The sequence below is a fragment of the Opisthorchis viverrini genome (assembly GCF_000715545.1).
Source record: "Opisthorchis viverrini unplaced genomic scaffold opera_v5_50, whole genome shotgun sequence".
Classification (NCBI taxonomy): Eukaryota; Metazoa; Platyhelminthes; class Trematoda; order Opisthorchiida; family Opisthorchiidae; genus Opisthorchis; species Opisthorchis viverrini.
Genome location: NW_008751706.1, coordinates 1,111,163 through 1,118,762, shown reverse-complemented (window position 1 = coordinate 1,118,762; position 7,600 = coordinate 1,111,163). Strand labels below are relative to the sequence as shown.

General features: G+C 47.4%; 1 protein-coding gene across 1 annotated transcript in view; it reads left to right on the top strand.

Annotated features, from left to right (window-relative positions):
• Window positions 1-5,427: 5,427 nt before the first annotated feature.
• Window positions 5,428-7,600, top strand: part of T265_03484 (hypothetical protein) — a gene marked incomplete at both ends in the record, with an annotated part of 11,216 nt that continues 9,043 nt past the window's right edge. The window contains one exon of the mRNA XM_009167984.1: window positions 5,428-5,758. The remainder of the gene's footprint in view (window positions 5,759-7,600) is intronic.

Sequence of the window (7,600 nt, the reverse complement as noted above, 5' to 3'; positions counted from 1 at the left end):
AAACAGGCCTCAGAGCTAGCACGTTGCTCACTCACACACGGCAGACGCAGCCCCAGATACAGTAACTTCTGCACACGCTCACCAGCTTTACGCACCACACCACTAGCACCGGCCGGTTCACGTAGGCCATGGTACACCGGGGACGGTGTTCTTCACAAAGGAGTGTAGTGTAGTATACGGTGTTTGTCACTTTGATTGATTCATATGTAAGTATTGGTGATGTACAACCTTGCTTACTGGGCTCTGGCAGCTTTGTTTGTGCTTCCATAGCGTGCATATTACAGTGGGCTGGTAAGGTGAAGAAGTTCACATTATGGATAAGTGACGTGTAGCATCTCAGCGAAACTGACTAGACTCACTGGTGTCCTTGTTGGAGCGGACTCGGGTGTAAAAGTTCCTTGGGAGACTGAGATGGTGCTGATGCATAGGACGAAACGTGATCTCCAAAGACAACCATCGACTTTTTCGGGAGGACAAACTGAAAGTTCATCGAAAGTGTTAAATCCAGGGGAGGGTTGTGTGGATTAGGACAGGGTTGTAGGATATATGGTTTGGTCCATGTAGGCGGTTTGTTCGTATCTGCAGCTATACTCGCATCACAAGCCGGTTATAAGCCGACTATATGGCTATTAAATTGGGTTATTTAACGGTTATCTAACGGTATATCTCACCCAATTACCATGAGGTGCTTTTGCATTATTTCCTGTAATATAGAGTGTTGGCGTAAAACAAAAATTTGCGGTTTGATACACAAGATCGAGGTTTCCGCCCAAGTTTCCCGGGTCGTATTGTTCTTGTCGTTCAGCGACTGCCGTCCACCTAAAAGACATGCGAAAAATGGGTCTAGTGCTTTGAACTGGGTGCTAGATGTGACGTCGACAATCGTCGGGAGAAAGCTGTTCTACACAGCAGCTACTCAAAATGAGAAAAAATTCTGCCTAATTAAAATGTGCACTCTGAGCTTGTAAATCTTACCATGTCCTCGCCTTGTGTTGGCTGGATAAACGGTGAAAAGCCTGCTGGCCAAACCTTGTTTAAACAGGACAAAAGTAAGTATTAGGTCTCTTCGGAGTCGACGATACTCCACGGGAAAGAGGTCGAGAACCGCGAGACGCGTTTCATATTCCACGGATTTGAGGCCGGCAACCATTTTTCTTAGCAGCTCTTCTTTGCCTCCTAATGATGCTGTTTCAGCCAGCACAAATTTTCAACACATGTGGCTTGAAGACCACCAAATACAGAACAGTCGTAGATTCAACCGGACCATGTGACAATCAGCTGTTGGTGGAGGTTTTCGATACAAGATTGTCGCTCATTTTGGAGTACGCTGCTTGATTCTGATCACGGTATCATGCGGGCATGCTTATCTATTCGCATCCCCTCAGGGACACGTCGGTTGATGCAAATAATTAGTTCACTACCTCCAAAGTGTCTGTAATGCAGCAGTCTCGAGTTGAGTTGGCTGAGAAGCCCCTTGAACTTAACGGGAATAACGGTGATTTGGATGAGGATTGGGGAGGAGCTGAGATGGCTCAGTGGTTAGAGCGCGAATTTACCTACCCGAAAGTCCGTAGCTTCATCCCCACTTTTAAATCTCGACTTCTGTCTAGGATTGGGCAACTGGAAGTATCCCAGCCTTCGTGCTTTCTTCAGGTGTCATGTCAGCTAGGAACCGAAAGGGTGTTACAGATGAACAGAGTTTCTCTAGGATTACAATTTGGGACATTTGAAATGAGACATAGTCACAGCCCTTGAAACCGTCCGCTCAAGGCCATTCACACACCTCAATGAGCATTGGATCTCAACCAGCAGCTCTGATTGAAGCCAGGGAAACCATACCGACAACAAACGACTGTGACAGCGCGCAGATCCCTGAAGCGCCGAATAATGAAGAGCATAAAGACTGACATTTAGCGCTGGTGGGTTGTAAAAGCCCGAGATGCGGAGTGAATTTTTGTAACAAGAAATAACGGTACCCTGTTGCAGCTAATACGACCAACTAGTTCGAGGGATGTTTGTGAGAATATCTCCGAAAAAGGTGGGTCCCCAGTTCACTCGCATAAGCGTCGTCTTGAATGATGGTCTGAACTGTTCAACTGACCCACATCAACCCACTCTCAGGAAGGATCTAATTAACCTGAGTGGGACGTGGATACCAGTTCGCCTTTCTCTTCGGAAGTCCAGGGTGCAACTTCTTTGCTCCGGTAGCAAAGAATCTCCCGGTCCAGATTGTTTGCATCCTGCACTCTTCAAAGAAGGTGGGGAGTCCCTCGTGGCTGTCCTTCACTACAAAGTCTGGAGTGAGAAAAGAAAACTAACAGAATGGCTTTCAAGGTGCTCTGATATTATCCTACGATGGTTGTTCCACAATCGGGAGAGTCAGATTCGTGGGAATGGAGCTTGATTCCTCCCTGACCGGGATCGTGTCGACCATTCCTTCAACTTGCGACATTTGCTGGAACTGCACGACTACTTCCGATGACTAGTAACAGTCGTATTTCTTGATCTCAAATCTGCTTCTGACTCCGTTGCTCGCCAGAAACTACGGCGGTGTCTTGCGTTGAAGGGTGCCCGTTCTAAACTTTTTTTCATGAAGTCTCTGTATACCTCCTCCCGTGGATGCGTACATGTTAATGGCGAATTCTCCTCTGAGTTCATCACTTCCAGTGGTATCAGGCAAGAGTGCCCCTTGGTACCCCTTCTTTTTAACTTCATAATCGAGGTGCTGCTTGAATCTTCTTTATCTGCCTCTAACAACTCGAAATATTATCGGGGCGTTCGCTCACTGACACTCGGTACACCGACGATATTGCTCTCCTTAGACCAGGCCGTTTGGAAATGTAAAATATTCTAAATAAACTAAATAATTCTGTTGCACAGTAAACTGTAAACTGTAAAACTTTGCTGCCAGATTGACGGAGATCGAGGTAGCTCAGTGGTTAAGGTGCCAGCTTACAGACCAGAAAGTTCGTCTTTCGAACCCGGCCTCAGCATTTAGACTACTTCTCTCTAGGCTTGGCCAACTTTGCAGTATCCCAGCCCTCGTGCCTCCTTCCGTTGGAATAGCAGCTAGGCACCGAAAGGGTGCTACAGCTGAACGATTCTTTTGGTTCAAACCCAAATCTAATGCTTTCAGGTAAACAAGTCGATGTAGTAGGTAAGTTTGTCTGGGCGAACGCGTAGGCTCCGGCTGTCAGGCGAAAGATGAAATTATTTTCGAAATCGGGAAGGCCAGGGAAACGCCATTTCTAGTGGTGGCGCGACATCAACGTGGCTGTCAATGGTAAACTGTACAATAACGCAGTCCAAACTGTTCAAATTTACAGACCGCAGACGTGGCCGCTGCGTGTGACTCTTGATGCCTCCGAAAAATTGCGTGGGTCTGGTGGGAATATTGTACTACACCAGGCGTTTTCCGGAAAGCTCACTGTCCTCTGATAGATGAGCTGAACACACTCCACAGGTTGAACTGGTTAGGCCATGTCAGAGGACCGTTTACTTCATAGGACCCTCTTCGCCCTGCCTTCTGTCGGATGGAGATGCGCGAGAGGTGGTCAGTCGATGACTTTGTAACGAAGCATGAAAGCCCTCACCAGTCAACCTAGTCGCGTTGGTAACTGCAGTCTCCCCGAATGGAAACAGTTGGACGAGACAAACCAGTGTTTAGTGAACCTGACAGATATTGCTGTCACAGCCATTGATGGTCTTGCCTAAAAACTATCAGCCTCGCTGCATAGCTTCCGATCTCTCCCATACCGAACAGGCAGAACCACTTGTCAATGTACAGATTTGGTCTTCAGAGCGTGGCTTTCATTTCCTCATTCTCCTTATCCACCTCGGTGGGCGGTTTGTGAGCTGAAAAACGGAGCTAAATGGTGTATCAGCTACGGCCTGCGATGCCGATGTCATTCAGTTGTGCTTCTTACTTGTCAACAAGTGACCGATAGCCCAGTCGTCTGTGTTCGTGCGGCGCGTTTGTTACTTATGAAGATGTATTGTTCGGCTTGGATGACCAGACAACTAAGCGCAATGCTTATATTTTGAAAATGGGAATCTGCCACAGTGAAATACCCTTGGTTCTCCACAGCATGATGTCGTTTCACTACCATTCCCTATCGCAACTTGTTGCATTGATGCCGCTTTCCCGGGCGCGTTGCTTGTGTGTGCACTTGTGACTTGCCCAATCCAAGCCACGGATCGGTCTCTGCTCATTAATTATTTCCCTCGGCTATCCGGTGGATTTCATCGCCTCCTGGGAAGTGAATGCTCATCTAATAAGTAGATAAGGCTAGTGATGCAGGTACCTTGTGTTTTCCTCTTATTAGATACGAACAATACACCCACTATTGTGCAACCGGGTGTTCCAAACATCCATCAAGTAGCTAAGAGGTCCATAGTCCAAAAATCGTCACCGAACACTAGGAGTGACTACTTTTTTCAAGCCTTAAACGAAAGACAACTCAGTCTAGATATGCGCTTCTCGTGTATGCTCTGTAAAATTTAAATTTAGTCCGCAATCACTATCATCATCAAAGACAGCAGCATCAGTGTTGGTACACCATCCTGTTTGAAACGGCATCTAAACCTCTGACCTCAGTATCTGCGACGAAATCAACTTGCGGATAAACTGGTGATTGTTTCCCGTGCTTACTTTCATTCCAGGGTCCGAGACCGTTGGTGCTAGATGAGTAATCAGCTCCTTTCGTCTAAATAGTTTCGTCTTTCGGAAGTTGATTTTATATCCTTGCTGAATGTTTGCAGAACCTGTGCAACGCTGTTTTTTACCCGTCACTTTATTTAAAAATACTGCAATAGTTTGTACTTCGATTTAGGTGGGCAAAAGTGGTCACTGAGTTCCATCTCAGAAATAATGCACAGACTTATATGTGAGTCTGTCTGCTTGGGTCCGGCAAATGTTTTGATCGGATTAGGGTTCCAACACTTACTCTTACTCACTCTTACTCTTACTCCTCTTACTCACTGACATTCTTTTGTACTGTGCATTTCAGAAATCATCTCTCACCACGGATTTCCACATTGCCCATTTGACGCTACCCTAAACGAATCTCCAATTCCTTACACGCATTCCAATCGACCTTCGGTCCTGCAATGATGAAATGCCTAAAGTGTGCGGTACTCTTTTTCAACCTCATATGCTTCGTAAGCTAAAAAAAGCACTTATCACTCCAGTCACCAGCTTTGTGCCCTGATTTTAATTCTTCTGGGATCGTGGATCCAAATTAATTTTGTCCAATACGGAAAGGAGCTGCAAACAGTTTGGCAGGCCGCCACCATCTTCATGATAACGCTAGGTGCATTTATGCTACTTTTGAGTCTCGTTGGCTGCTTTGGTGCACTCGTAGGGAGCGTTGGCGTACTTTGGGCCGTAAGTAGCCTTTAGTTTCTTTTCTCGACAACTGATCTACAGTATGGAGCCCTCGTGGTTGTTCTATTGATTGTTGAGTCCGCAGCTGCTATCGTTACTATCCTTTGGAGAGACAAGGTTTCTCGCTTCGTTTCGTTTGCTAATAAGTATGACAGCTCGATCCACAGGTCCACGGTATCCTGAAGGATGCAGTGTACAATTATACACAGTCCGATGCCATACAGCCTATTGATATGATCCAGAAAGCAGTAAGTTCATTGTTTCTCATCTGTTTTTGATCAAGCCTCTGTTCAGTTCGAGTGTTGTGGAGCGGATAGTGCGGATGACTACAAACACAGTTCTATCCCAGATTCTTGTGGACACTTCAAAGTGGTGAGTTTCTCATTTCAAAAGGGCTTGGTAAACAGTTGGTAGTATTTAACTATGCAACATTTCGCTTCTGGTACAAAATTTTCATCGAGCCAAGTGAATAGGCCAGGTTGTAGAGCAGACGGAGAACCAGTCAGTAAGACCTCTTCAGATTGACGCACTAGATCAGTGTTGAATGTCAGTTAAAAGTTCTTGTCGGTTAGTGTGGTTGCCTGACGGTTGATGGGTTGGAGGAATTTCAAATTATTTTTTGTCGGACTTCCACTTCAAAGTGCTTCATTTGATGATTCACCTTGGGTGCCACCGGCAGTTTTAATTGGTCTGTGTGGGTTTGTGAGTGCTATGACAATTCAGTTGTGGAGGGATGATGGGTGAGATCAAGTACACTTCATATCTAAGCTACTTCTGTCGAGGTCTCCTCCTTCTGATGGCCGCACACCACTACGTTTCAGCTCAACTGATCTAAAACCCATCCCCACACCTCTGCCAGCTCTACTCCTCCTACTCTAGGTGCTTCACGATTTCTGCCACCTCGGCCATCACTCTGTGGCGTCGATCATAATCCAAGTCTCAAAACTTCAACATTTTGTGTTCCGTGTTCGCCATTGCTGCTGAGTCTTTCAGCGTTTCTTGTCCGCCTGTTTATCTTCGACGTTGGCTAGAGCACATCTAACGTCGATAATTTGGTTGTGTGGCAAGTGGGTGACAGCATTTAATGCTGCTATACGACTGCTAGCATCACTGAGAATGTATGAAACTGAAGCGTACACTAACCAGCAAACAAGGAAAAAAAGTTTGCCATATAGGAAGGGTGTTGGTACCGGTGGCGAAGTCCAACAGGGAATGTATTGGGACTGCTGTTGTCCTATACAAACCAGGGACATCGGAAGTTATTCGAAGGATCCTAAACACGGCCAACATAAGATTAGCCTTCCAGAAGGTAAACACCCTGCGCTCTGCACTGGCGCAGTTGAAGCACCAGGTGGACAGAACTAGGGACTTTAGTAAGGTCTATGTAGGCTAGAGCACATCTAACCCGACCTAAAGCTGCCACCTTGACATGGTGGTCGGGCTTCAGTGCTGCAATGATCCCGCGGGCTACACTGGCTGGAACTTCGTTCCACAAGGTACAACTATGCCAGGAAGGCCAAAGGGGAGCAGCCAGACCAAGAGCAGCGAGACCCCGTACTACGAGTAATCGTGCTACGAGGCGGTCTGGGGGTAAAGTCGTACTGTCCTCTGCGACAGGAGTGTGAAGGCAGTAAGGTGTTTCCCCCAGGCGACCAGCATGTCCATATTTATGGAAGCAGCGATGCTGCCTTCCCCCGAGGAAGGACGGGTTAGAAAAGGTCGGCCCCAAAAACCGCACACTCCGATCGCCCAACGGTTGACCGTGACCGCCGGCGCATTATCCGATACGGTCGAAATACTTTTAAAACCAAAGAGCCCGGTGCTACTCAAAAGACACCTGCTGTGCGCAGCCGCACCAGGAATGAGACAGTAATGCCTCATTCCCTGCGCCCTCGGGTTAGGCCAACTCCCTGCAGCCGAGCATGTCAGACTGTTGAGTCATCGGCTCCGGGAAGGGTCCCCAAAGAAAACCCTACGTTCTCCCACTGCCTCGTGGGTCAGACTTTTGAGTCAGAGGCTAGGGTCAGGGTCCCCGAATAAAACCCTACGTCATCCCACTGCCTTATGGGTCAGACTTTTGAGTGGAAGGCTCAAGGTGGGGTACCTCAACCAAACCCCCCTTCCTCGGCCTGGGCAACCGGGAAGTATCATTTGCCCGCGCAGTTCAGCGTCCACCGATGTCCCTCCCCAACCCCTTCCCAGTGCACAAGCAAA